The sequence below is a fragment of the Tamandua tetradactyla genome, chromosome 11, assembly GCF_023851605.1.
Source record: "Tamandua tetradactyla isolate mTamTet1 chromosome 11, mTamTet1.pri, whole genome shotgun sequence".
NCBI classification, from domain to species: domain Eukaryota; kingdom Metazoa; phylum Chordata; class Mammalia; order Pilosa; family Myrmecophagidae; genus Tamandua; species Tamandua tetradactyla.
Genome location: NC_135337.1, coordinates 37,247,541 through 37,261,801, shown reverse-complemented (window position 1 = coordinate 37,261,801; position 14,261 = coordinate 37,247,541). Strand labels below are relative to the sequence as shown.

At 35.6% G+C, this 14,261-nt stretch overlaps 1 long non-coding RNA gene across 7 annotated transcripts in view; it reads right to left on the bottom strand.

The window, feature by feature from the left end:
- Positions 1-2,605: 2,605 nt before the first annotated feature.
- The window catches only part of LOC143649473 (uncharacterized), a 35,674-nt gene continuing 24,018 nt past the window's right edge, over positions 2,606-14,261 (bottom strand). For 2 of the 7 annotated variants that reach the window (XR_013159025.1, XR_013159018.1), the window contains 4 exons: positions 11,984-12,424; positions 9,132-9,169; positions 5,028-5,592; positions 2,606-2,768 (listed from right to left, as the gene is read on the bottom strand). This is a non-coding gene — a long non-coding RNA (uncharacterized LOC143649473). Of the gene's footprint in view, positions 2,769-4,638; positions 5,593-8,946; positions 8,983-9,131; positions 9,170-11,983; positions 12,425-14,261 lie in introns of those variants that run through there. The other 5 variants (XR_013159021.1, XR_013159024.1, XR_013159019.1 and 2 more) reach the window with 5 other exon arrangements.

The following is a 14,261-nucleotide window of genomic DNA, read 5'->3' as shown; positions in this document are numbered from 1 at the left end:
CCTTCTTGCTTGACAAAGCAAAGTGTTCTGTCTTTCAGGGGCTCAGTGAAAAAGCCATCTGGTTAGTGAGGCTTCTGCCATGAAGGGTGGTCCCAGGGCGGGAATGCTTAAATATTGCTTTTCTGCTCTTCTAATGTACATTTGGAACCTTAAAAATACATCAGTAAAAGAATGATTAACAGCAAGCCTTCAATTTCTATGAGGAGTCCTTTATTTACCTACTTTTTTGTTAGTTGAGTTCCTTGTCCGCTTTGTGCGTCTTCAGAATGGTAGATGGTTCCTTCACTCAGCCAGGTCACAACTGCATAATCCTAATTTCTCAATCTTTGGTCACTGGGCGGATTTTGCTTTAGTTGTTTTACTTGTCCCATTTATTTCTTCTCATGCCCACCCCACCCCAGTGTTTGCAAACCCAACCATTAAAAAGCTCTTTGAAAAAACACTTAAATATTACCCCCCATCCCCCCCCCCAAAAAAAAATGTCTTGTCAGGTTTCTTCCTCTTGTTTGCTTCAGAAAGTGGCTCTTTGATTGTCCATTAGAGAGTTGTTTACATTTCTCCAAAAGCTCCATTTAGTTTCCTTGACAAGGTGGAATAAGTGACTGGCTGTGATGGATAGAGGCACCTGTCCTAATGGCTGCTCACACTGTGCCCACCGGTGCACGCTACATTGATAAATTGACAACAGTTGGGACATGCTCTGCTAACAGCGAGAAGGAGGCTATGAGGACAAACACAGGCGGTTAGACAGCCTGCTTTCATATTCCTGGGAAAGGTAATGCAGCCTCCTAATCTAACACCCCAACAGCTGCGGTAAGGAATTAGTGCACAGGCAGAATTTCTTTGTTACCTTGACACGACCACTGCTAGTTAGTCTCGGATTATATTTACTGAGATCCCTCAGTCTTCCAATTTATACACCTGCAAATCTCGAGTTGGATGCCCGGATTCAAATGACATTTTTAAGACTTTAATTTTATGTTAGATATTTACGCAGTGTTTGAATTTCGTCATCAAAGACTTTTCTCCTCCCCCCGGTGAGAAAAATAGCAAGGGCAACTAATTGCTGCCTATTAACAACGGGTTGATTATCTGGGAAATGCGGGGAGCAGCCTTAGTCAATACTAAGGTGCTAATAATCTGCAAAAAGGAACTCAGGAGGTTCCAAATTTCGAGTCATGAAGAGGCGACTGTCTAGCATTGCACTACACTCAGCCAGGGGTCTTAGAAGGTGTTTAGTTCTCTCTCCAGCTGAGTCTTTAGATATCCACTGCTACTCCGTTTCCTGTGGAACCCAAGCTCTGCTGGTTTTATTTCATAAGACCAGCACGGCATTGAGTCTCAGCAGTGGAATCTCCCCAGGTTGACAAAGGGCCAGTGCAGCCGCACAGCTTCATGGACAGATCCTAGCCTTTTGCAGGCTCCCTTCACGATGTCCTTGCTCTCAGATAAGTGGGGAGCATCAAGGCAAACCGGTGGGTGGGTCCTGACAGCTGGGCCTAAAGCAGCAGCAGCAGCAGCAGCAGCAATCTCCACACAGCCCCTCGCTTCATCCATTACAGGCTTATCTTAACTGAAGACTAATCTAAAGGAACAAATGACCACAGAGAAAATGCTACAACTTAATACAAAGTCATAAAAAAAAAAGAAAAAAGAATGCAGGAGCAAAGGAAACATGGACATAATGATGCTTTCCTGAGCCTCACGTTTAAATGGCCTAGTTACAGATTTTATGATAAGACACAGTTTGCCTTTATGATTTGCATGGGTACTGAAGCAATTAGCAGCCATCACATATAAACCGTACTGGTTCTTCATTAGACCCCAGATAAAATGGCATGACACAAGACGTAGAGTGTGGCAAGGCTCGGGCAACTTGCTCATTCTGCTTACTTTGTGGGGAGTTTTGTTGGAAGCTCCGGTGCTGCACCCTATTACAAGGCTAGACTGCGGTTAGTTTGATGTGAAATTCTGACTGGCTGGCAGTCGCCTCCACTCCCCACCCCCTAACTGCTACTAAATTTCATTTCAAGTTATAATTATTGACATTGGAAACAGCTACTCGTATCACAACAACAAAGCAACAATTATACAGGATCTGGTGTTTCTCATGCAAATTATAGCAATAAAATACAGGAAAATCCGGCCCACTTACAGACCAGTCTTTGTCTTTGGAGAACACAGCCTGAACTATTTGGTTAACTAAATTAAAATGTAAATCTTGGCTGGCTTTTCTTCTTAGATAGTGATATGAAACAGTTTCTAAAAGACAGAAAAAGCTTAAGGGACCACATTTCAAACAACTTGTCATGAATATATTTTTTTAATGAATTAGGGTTGAAAAGCTTAACTGTCTATAACAATCAAGCATTCTAAACTACCATGCAAATAGAGAAGGCATAAGGGGAGATGGAGAATCCTATATATTTATTCCTTATATTTTTGTTTATAAAGAAACTTTGGTTCTTTGAAAGATATGTGGTAATAGAGTCCCTGGCGTTTTCCCAAGTGAAGCCATATCTCTTTTATTCCCGGTAGGTGTAACATGTATAATGAAACATATCACCTAGAGAAGGAGACTACGGAGCATTAAAACTTAGTTCTTTTACTTTATTAGAGTCGCTTTCCTTCCTGTCTTTGTCTCTTCTTCCATACAAAATGGAACGTTGTGAAAGTGTCACAGTAAGGGAGGGCGAAATTAAAAAGTCAACCACAGTGCCGTTAGCATTGGGAGCTATGAATGCAGCCACTTTGAGTCCCTTGGAGTTCTGCAAAGAACCGGAAACAATGATTTGAATCTGTAGGGAAATAGTATGCTTCCCGATCCATTATCATTGCTGCTTTTAAGAAAAACAAACTAAGCTAAACAAAGTACCCTCAACAAGCCTAAAGAAGGGTTGATCCACAGGGCCTAATCAGTGCTACAGAAGACAACATCAAAGAAATGGAGAAGAAAAACAACTGCTTGTGCCCCTGGCCAGGATTCAGCTAACAACCTATTTGCTTTGAAAGCCATATCCCCGAGTTTGACCACAAGTAAACTGACCTGTATGAAGCCCAGACAAAGGAGGATACTGACATTTAATTTATGTATTTAATTTTTTTTTACACAGGTTAAAGCAATTGTGTGATTGCATCTCATTTATAACAAATCTGATCCTTAAAAGGCAATAATTTTACAAATGCATTTTTGCATTAAGAACACTGTTATCATAAGTATGGAGCAAACGCTGTGTGGGCAGTCACTCTGACTTATAGCAGCTTGGTACAGCCGCTGCAAGATAACCAAGAGTAATGGTTTTTGATAATCAGGCCACATTATTAATATAACATGAACCACAAGTGCTTTTGTACTGCAGCCCCTGGTTAAACTAGCAAATCTCATTGGAATATAAAGAAGGGGTGGAGAATCATGTTCTGTTTTCTGCTACCTCTACGCTGAAAAATACGTCTCAAGGTGCTGCTTAGGTGTTTCATGTTCTTAGGGAACATGTAGCAGAGCTGAAGAATGTTTCCATTTAGAACCTGTGGTCCTTTCTGCTCAGTTCGAGCTCAGTGACTACCCACTAGGTCAGAATGTAAGTCCATGAAACGTGGCAGATGGATTTCAAATGGCAGTTCTGTTGGCTGGGGTAAAGCTGGTGGAGCATGCTGAGGTCCATAGCAAGCCGCGTTTATGCCGATCTCTCACTGGTCTGTGACTGTTGAAATATTGCTGGGTGTAAAGGGACTCATTTTGGCTGATGAGAGCAAAGAGGAATGCTGCCCCTTCATCGTAAATGTTAATGTGAAGGAAAATATGAGGGAAGCACTTCTGGTGGTCAGAGTCAGGCAACATAATCATAACAAGTAAAACCAGGCTTAAGCATGTCACTACAATGTTTATTCATATGGTGACATTTACTGTAACTTTCCTCTAAAAGGCAATGGTTTCCTCCTATTTTAACAACCCAGAAACCATTATGAAGTTATCTTTGGACACACGATGTGTATCTCTGCCATATAGCCCTCCATTTCCTAGGACATGTGCACTGGAGGTGAATTATGTCTTGAAAATCAATGTTTGGGCTATTTCTGTGAATTTGAGAAGCCATGTATTCAGTAAAGAAATGCATATATCTTGAATTTCATAGTGAAGAAAGAGGGTTAGAAAAGGCTAATTGAAGAAGCTGAAGTTCAGCAAGGTGGAGTGCCTTGTTCAGTCATTTAACCACCTCCAGTGCCATGGTTTTTGTAAAACTTGTCCTAAAAGTACAAATCAGGAGTGCTTTCCCTCTCTGATTCTCTCTGGCTTTCATATGAGGAGATGAGGGTAAATTTCTACAATGTTTCAATTGTACTACTCTAATGGTAGTTGGCATAGACTGCCTTGTACTAATATCATTAGTTCATCCATTTGTTCATGTATTCATCTACCCATCAAACGTTTATTGAACACTTACTATGTGTCAGACAAAAGATCAAACATGGAGGAAGATATTAAAATGAATCTGATTTAAGGAGATCAGAATCTGATAGGAAAGAATAGGCATGTACATAATTAATTATGAAATGGTAGAAAATGATAAAGTTGAGTCCATTTAAACTGCTGGGAAGATTATATTGAACAAGATTGAGTTATTGAAGACTATGGAGCACTTGTTAAATTTGCAAGTTTAGCATATGTATTTTATCTCCCCTATTATTTTATAAATTAGTTGAGATTAGTCACCATGTCTGATTTATGCATACATAAATTATCCCCAAATTATCCCCATTTTACAAAGGAAACTGAGGCACTGAGAAGTTAGCTTCACTACCCAAGTTCAGAAAGCTATTAAGTGGAGAAGATAGATTTGAGCTGGGGCAGCCTGAGCTGACCTCAGAGTCTGCATTCCTAACCCATATAACTTGAATAGCCTCTGGTCAATAAACTCGTTTGAGTAGTGCATAAGCTAGCAATTTTTCAGCAATTATAATGGGACTTCATTTACCACTCAGAATTTTCTTAAGAACACTTAGCTTAGGAAATGAAGCAAAAAATTCACCAAAGCATATGAAAATCAGTTCATGGTTAAATTATTTATCTTCTCAAGGAAGTCAAGCCATTGTCCATGACACGATTGTTCTCTGAAGAGCCTTGAGGTTGTAAGTGATCTAGCAGGGTCTTGGTTTACACTGTGTTTTTTGAAGAGTTTTTGCTGTATGATGAATTCACAGCAGGCTTGCTCTTGGCATCAAGTCCAGCATTTATACTTTCCTTATTGTCACAAAGTGTAATGATGCACATCCATATAGTAAACTCAGGTTCTATGAGTCGCTAGCACCCTTCTACCTGAAGTGCAGAACAATCCTTCCCCATTAGAGGAAAGCTCACTGATGCCTGGTCCAGAATGATCATAACTTGATCTCGTCTGCACAAATGGGCCCTCTCAATGGCATAGGATGTAAGGAGTTGGTGCGCTGTCTCCAGAAAGGATCATCAATAGCACCAAATTTGCAAGCAAATGAATTGCACGCAGAAAACCCGTTTAACTGGAGAAGTGAGGAAACTGACGCAGGTGGAGCAAGTAGCTGCATTTCCCTAGGTTCAGTCTCTATTTAAAGATGTATCTGTTTCCAAGAAAAAAACAGAAAAAATGCATGGGAAATTATCATATACATTTATTCTTCTGCAAATGGGTACAGAACAAAGAAAGTTTACTTCTCAGTTTTATTGAGATTGCTGGGAATGGCTCTTAAACATCACTGAATGGAGTGTAAAAAAAAAAACAAAACCTGTCTTCTTGGTAAGTAATTTGAAAACTTTGTCCAGAACTATTAAATGCTATGGCAAAGGTACACATAATTCCATGGCTAGTAATTTATCCTATGGATATAATTAGCTATGAACATAAAGATTTTACCTGATGTATATCTAAAATTATTTAAGATCTTAAAAAAGTAGAAATAGCCTAAATATTCATCAATAGTGAGGTAACGAAATATTTTCTAGTACATCTATAAAATAAAATATGAAAAAATCAGAATACTAAACTACATAAAATATTATCTTAACTTAGCATGAAGAAAATGCATGACAAAAATGAGCAGCTATTACATCTGCATGGTAGAATCACTGATACTTTAAATTCTTATTCTTTTTTACAGTTTATATATTTTCCAAATTTTATACCAGGTACATACATGTTTTTATACTATGAATACAAAGTAAGTATGAAGTGCAATTTAAGAGTAGAAGGTTGTAGACATGCCAAAGATCCATTGAGAAGGATGCTACATTTTCTTCCTGAGGGCTTGCCCCTCTATTCCCAAAGCCAACTCTCGATTGTGGAAAGCCCTGTTGGCAATGATTATTTTTTTCTTACATTTACACAGTAAATTCTAGGTAAAGCAGAACTTGTCAAGGGAATCTGAGAAAGCAGCCATTAGAAGAACTAGGAAAAAGAATGAGTATTAAGTATACATTTCCAGTAGAAAAAAATATAAGCAAGTTGATCTAGAGAACTTGTTGTAAATTTTTGGAAATTTTCTTTATTTAGTGCAAACAATTCTATTCTCTGGGTGAGCTAGTTTTTGAATCGAGGACATAGGCAAACAATATGGATTGCTCTTTTTACTCCTAAGTGATAATGACTAATTTTAATAAGCCAAACATCATGAATAGATTTCAGTACTAAGTTTTCAAGATAAGAGGAAATAAGAGGCAGCAGTATTTAAAGAAGATGTGAACATTCCTTGCCTTGGCTTTTCCTAGATAAACATTAATTTTTATGTGGCCACATTGGTTTCAATGGGATAATGCTGGCACCTGTTACTGTAACATTGGCTTGTGATGACACAAATCTTGGTCCATTGCATAAATGCTTCTTTTTATTAAAAAAAAAGAATCAGATAATTCTGTTTTTCACAGATTTTGCCAAGTTGCAGCTTCACCTTCAATTATATTCTTGTTCAGAATGTTCACCTCCAATGATTTTGTAATCATTGCATCAACAATGACTTATATTAACAGTTTACATTTATTCATTTATTCAAAATTGACTGCATTTCTATTATTAACAATAAATAAGAAGTTTTAATTGTATCTACATTTTATTTCCAACTTCTTAGGAATTATTTTTTAACCTAATATTATTTTTCTCTTATTCTTCCACTTAGCAGCCAAAGTGGTACATACCATGTCTATTTTATAAATTAAAGTGAATTAAAAAATATTTTTGAGAATTTCATTATATCCCTGGAGATACTGGAAATATAAAATAACATACCATGGAAGGAAGAAAACTTGCCTTTATTTCATAGATAATCAAGAGTATAATAAAAATATCAGGAAAGCAACACATGTTTAGTTGGCATTGAAAATGTTAAATTTAATTGCTAATTTTTATACAGTAATTTGGAGAAAAATTAGACTACTTGAGTTTGCTCACTTTAAGATTTGATTGGCCATAACAAAAAGTTCATTTCATGCTAACTATACTGTGACTCTATTTTCATTTAAAAATATTTAATAAAATTAAATCTATTGTTTAGTTTAATATAAGTAAATTTATAAATTAATCAATTAAATTTAAATAAACTAATAATTTAAAATAATAAGGACACGGTATAATTGTAAAGTCCATTAGAGCAGCCCTGGCAAAGAAATAATGTCTCCATGATGCAGAACATTAAAATTAGAATCAACATTTTATAGTCTATAATTCCATCCTCTCTTCTTAAAGATAAAAGAATCTGGTTATGGACAAGCTGAGAAACTCATCCAATATTCCAATGTCAGCCAGTGGCAAGTCCAGCATTGGAATATGGATTTTCCGACTTTCTTCTTGGTCACCTTCTCTCTGCTAGTATCTTAATTAGGTGTGTAAATGGTTTCTTGTTTATTTTACAGCAGAGCAAGCTACCTCAAAGAAAGCATAATATCAAAAATAAAAAATGAAATAAAATAAAGGAGTCATTAATCTATTAAATAATGGAGGCAGTAAAAAGTATTTACTGCATAAAGCAATGATAACAGTGTCTTGTGTGGTATAAAATTATTTTGGATTAAAATGCATGATAAAAACAACACAAAAGGTAGAAAGGGCAAGAAGAGTCAATATGTTGTTACATCTTAGCATTGTCTGGGAAGAGGTAAAAACATTAATTTACATTTGACTATAATAAAACAAGTCTGCATGGTTTAATCTCTAGGGTAATTATTTAAATAATAACAAAATATTAGTTAAACTAAGAACCTAATAATGTAGTTTAAGAATGTACAATTCCAAACTGATAAAATAAAAGCAGAAATAGACACTCCTGTAACTATAGTGAAAGACTATGTCTTTCAATAATTGATAAACAAAACAGATAAAAAACAATAAAGAAGGTGGACTATGGTGGCTCAGCAGGCAGAGGTCTCGCCTGCTAAGCCAGAGACCTGGGTTTGATTCCTGGTGCCTGCCCATGCAAAAAAAAAAAATCAATAAAGAAATAATATAACAATGACAACATTATACATTATATTCAAAGACATGGAATTTTTACCAGAATTGACCATATACTGAATCATAAAGCAAGCCATACATTTTGGAGGATTGAGATCAGAATATGGTTCCTAACTTCGGTGGAATCAAGATAGACATCAATAAAAATAGTATCTAAAGAATATTTGAATGTTTGGAAATTAAGAACACACATAAATAATCTATGTATGAAAGGAGAAATCACAAAGGAAACTAAAAAATGTATTAACTAAATGATAATGAAAAATAGAACACATCAAAACATATAGGATGCTGATAAGGCTGCAATCAGAGGAAAATTTATAGCCTTAAAGGGCTGGACCAGAAAAGAACAAAGGCTGAAAATCTACAATCTGAGAGTCTATCTCAAGACATTTGGAGGGAAAATACAAAAAAAGAAATTAAAAAAAATGTAGAAGAGGGTAGGCCACGGTGGCTCAGCAGGCAGAGTTCTTACCTGCCATGCTGGAGACCTGGGTTTGATTCCCCGTGCCTGCTCATGCAAAAAAAAAAAAAAGGTAGAAGGAAGGAAATATGAAACATAAAAAAAGGAAATAGTGAAATACAACAAAACAAATAGTTTCTTCTTTGAAAAGGCTCTTAAATCTGATAGACAAATCAAGAAGAGAAGATATAACTTACCAATATTAGAACTGAAGAAGCGATCATCACTCTAGATCCTACAGATATTGAAAGGATACTATAAACATATTATAAACAACTTCATGCCAATAAACTTAATAATTTAGATGAACTATACAAATTTCCAGAAAAATACAACTTTTCAAAACTAACACAATAAGAGAAAGAAAATCTAAATCATTCCTTTATCTGTTAAACTGAATCCTCAATTTAAAAACCTACTTACAAAAAAATATCTGTAAGCCCAGATGGATCCATTAGTGAATTCTTCCAGACACTTAAGGAACATTACACCAATAGTGCACAAATTCTCCCAGCTAATAGAAGAGAAAACACTTTCCCATTCATTATAAAAGGTCAGCATAACCTTGATCTTAAAACTAGTTGAGGACTTTAAATGAAAGGATAATTATAGGCTAATTTTTAATTTAGACATGGTTGCAAACATCCTAAACAAATGAAAAATAGAGTCTGGTGATCTGTTAAAACAATGACTATATCATAACCAAGTCAAGTTCATTCTAGGAGTACAAGGTTGGTTGAATGTTAAAAAATTAACCAATGAACCATTTACATTAATAGAATAAAAAAGAAAAATCATACGGTCAAGTCACTGAATGCAAAGAAAATTCATAAATTTCAATATTCTCTCCTGATTGTAAAAAAAGTTCTTGGCAAACTAAAGAATAGAAGAGAATTTCCTTAATCTGATCTAGATTAATTTTTAAAAATCATTGACTGTAGGCCACAATAACTGAAGTATTTGGACTTCAACAATAATGCTCAATACCCACAACAATTTCTATGAAATTATGGACCATAAGTAATTAACATCTAAGAGATTCTAAGGAGGTCAATGTGCCCAAATCAGTTATTACTCCTCCAGAGCTAGCCTATCTTTAATCATTCCTGATTTAAGGTTTTGCCTTATGAAACTTTTTAAATTGCTTTAAGGAACTTTTCTTTCTTCCTTCTTGTTCAATAAAAATATCCAAAGGATATTTTAGGACCATTAATTTGAACATTTTTGCATTCTCATAAATACATTTATTAAATTATTAAGAATGACATAAATACAAACGTGCTTATCATTGATTAAAAAGGCAAAAAAAAAAAAAAAACCCTGCACAAAAAAATCATGGGTCTTTAAATAGAAAATAGAATTTAAAATATGAAGGGAAAAAAAGACATACAGTCTGCCCATGAATGGATGAGTTCAGAATCAATATATCACTTTTAAGGTTTGCAGTTTATAATTTCAGAGACAGACAATGCACTCGAAGAAATCCATTGCATAAAGGAATATTAAGAATGAGAAAGGAGCTATCACAAAAGAACTGTTCCTAAACACCTGGGACCAAAATTCTGCCATCGTTCTTTTTTATTATAATCAGGTAATGAAGACTTGTAATAAGGAAAATTGTACCAGAATACTCATTTAGGATGATCTTCTTAAACTTCACAGCAGGATGGAGGGCTTTTATTTTCTTAAACTCCCTTGAAACCAAACCCTGAGTTCACTGTTAACTGAAACTTGGCCAGCTAAGTGCAAATTAGGCCACTCCCTGGAAGTATGGACATTTTCCCCCATGTATTAAGTTACCAATAAGGGAAGAACCTTTTTTAGTGCAGAAGGAGTCATACACTAAACCCATGCACTAAACTCCACCATCTGGAGTGGGCTGAACAATATGAACTGATGTGGGATTCAAATGAGTGAAAGCCAGCTATTAGTTTATTTATTACATGCAGGTAGGCTGGAGACACCCAGAGATGTGCACAAGAAGAGAGATGACGTATACGTAAGTTTAGCATGGAACAGCTTGGAAGTAACTGTCAAACCTGGTTGACTATTTGCACACGTGTAGACTATTTGCTTGAACTGTGTAAATGAGTTAATACCAGTAAAATGGATTGAACAAAATGAATTTAAGAGAATAATTGTTTTGGTTCTCAGTCTTTGCTTAAGACAAAGGTAATAGTAGAAACTATTAGAAATTAGCTTCCCATAAGAGGTACGTCTACCATATACGTGGCCTTGTCCAAGATTTATCCTAAAGACTATGCTACAGCATAGCCTGATTTGTAAAGGTAGCAGATGGGTCTGTTTTATGCACCACTATATCCTCAGAGTCTTGTACAGTGCCTGGCACATTATAGTTGTGCAATAACTATGTGTTGAATAAATGAAAACTGAGATTAGAATATAGTGGAATTTGCCTTTCTTCTGGCACTTGTAATTGACTGAAAATAAAACTTTCTGGAAAAACATCTTTTTCAAAAAATGTTTTGATGACTTTCTGCTTTTCTTCTTACTTAAACAAACAAACAGAAACTTGATGTCTTGATGTTAATCCATGGTTATATTAATACTTTCTATTTTTGGGTATAAAATATGTGTATACATATATACACACACACATATTTTCACATATGTTTATGTATATATATGCATACATATATATATATATACACACACACATAAGAGTCGATTCACATTATTAGCAATAGTTATGTTCCATAAAGTCTCCACAAACACTGAATTAGGGAATATTGAATCATTGCCATAAGGGAAATACAGGGTTAGGTTTCCATGTGCCTCTCACTAAACTGATTAATAGACAACCTTATTTTATGTGTGTTTCTGTTTAAAGGCACCTTACAGTTTTTACTTGCTCCACAAAGATTCATACAACGATTCCTTAGGAAGTTCTTTTTTTCACCAGACTTTTAGGTACGGTCCCCATTCAACCCCATCAAGAAACAGTATCACAGTTTCAGAAGAACATTTTATAGCAACATTTAAACAAAGCCTCCGAACATAAATTTAAGCATGTTTAATTGTAAATCACCTTGGAGGGCAGTGTATCGGAGTTCATTGAAGAAGGTGTTGATTCACGAGCTCTGCACAGGTTGTCAAATGATCAGCGAAAGCTCCCATGAGTATTAAGATTGGGGTTACAAATATATTTTAGCAAGCAGGCAAATTTGCAAATATGGAATCCAGAAATAATGAAGACTGACTATGTACACACACACACACACACACGTATGTAATGTCTGTGAATAATTTCAAAACAGTTTTTAGGAAAACTACACTGTCATCCAGTTATTCACCGTGATCTGAAAACAGGGCTAAATAGCACAACAGGTCAGGGTGCTTGCTTTATTGCTTACTGTGTCCCAATTAGATTAAAGATAATTAAGAGAATGCTTTATTCACTGTATTCTTGTGACGTCACAAAAATGACCTTGTGGTCTGAGAAGCACCCAGTACAGTCATCTTCTTTAGCCTACAGGGTAAAATAAGGACATTATTTTTAACAGGTGTCAAAAATGCTTATTTCAAGGAAAATAGTATGTTACAAAAACATATTTCCCACACATTCTTGTAGCAGTAGGAAGGTATAGGAAAATCATGTCCATTTAATATCCACATGGAAATCCATACGTACTCATACCACAATGACCATAAAGGAGGTATTGTATCTCGGGAGCTAAAATTTACTTCCAACAAATTGATTCAAACAAGGATAATATACTAGCCTGTGTCTGTCTTGAATGTCTTATTATTTTTTTCCTTAGAGGTCAAAGACAGAAAGCTTTTGAAAAATGTTAAAAAAACAAAGTACAAGAGATGCAAAGATTCATTATTGGGACTCACTGTTAACCAGTGAAAAGTAAAGTTAACATGCCTATGACATGCTATAATTAAGGGAATTTAGATGTAATTTAGACAATGATTTTTGTACTCAAGGAATCTGTCTTTGGAAGAGAGGATGGGGGAGAAACACATAAAAATATTAATGCAATTTATCTGTCCATCATGTTATAGATCATCAATGTGTCAGAAGTCAAAGAAAGCTATTTTTGTCTTTGTCTTTTGCATGCTGTGGTGGTTTTTTTTGTTTTTTTTTTTGTGATAGTTAAGGCCTTCAGGCCACTATGAAAGGACTTTCTTTGAGTTTTATAACTTTTTAGTTTGTCTATTTTTTTTTTTTTTTGCATAGCCAATTCTGGTTTAGTTGGATCCACTTTTGCTAACCTAAGGTGGGGACTGTGTTTACATGTCCAACATGCTTTTTTCCATGGCCTCTCTACCCCTGCAGCATCTGCAATAAGTATTTTCAATGAGTATTTTTGTGCCTAGGAGCTTTTGCATATTCTATTATCTCTCTCTACAACCTTTCCTCCCACTCTCTTTGCTTAAATAATTCCTACTCATTTTTTTTAGGTTTCAGTTTAGAAGCAATTTCCTCCATTGGCCCAACTCCATACAGTCACTGGGTTCTCTTCTTAGGTGCCCCCAATAACTCCTTAATCTTAGGTGTATTACACTTCAGTACTGTAGCAGAATCTTAACTAGAGTGTAAACTCCTTGAGGACAGAGAATAGGGACTACATCTTGTTCAATCTTATACAGCATCTTTGCATTAAGGTTATACTCTATATGTATATGTTTCCTAATATGTCTCTACATTATAATATATTGAGAGGATGGGTAAGAGATTGGTTAAAAAGAGCTTGGTCTTTGTTACAAGTCAGCCTGGATTAAAATCTCAGCTCTACCCCTTACTAGTAATGTGGTCATAACCATTCAATGCCTCAGTTGCAGCAGCCAGAGATGACAATACCATCAGAGGGTTTTTTTGTAAGTATTAATTGATTTAATAAATACAAATGGTTTGGATCAATGCTTTACATATTGTAGATGCTAAGTAAATGTATTCTCTTATTATTAGAAATATCTGATCAGTGAACGAATTAATCATTAACTGATTTCAGTATTACCATCACCTAATTTAAGTGCTAGATGCAGCCCCCTGCTAGTAATACATACATATTTTTCTTTCCAGCCTCATTTTGTAAACTTTTATGAAGTCCTAAACATCAGGGTTCTGGCTGAGGTATTCAGTTTCCTTACTTCAATCCTAAATTAAGAGATTAAGGAGGAAAACTGACCCAAAAAGGATGTCAGCCTCTAAGTACTGAGGCACCCTCCTGCAATAAAGTAAGTGCCCTTGCCCCCTGATCACCTGTTTGCAAATAATGTTGGTGAAGCAATGTAAGCAATGGAAAATGGGGTGTGAATATGAACCCAAGGCTTTTGTCCCCATTGCTCCTCCTCAA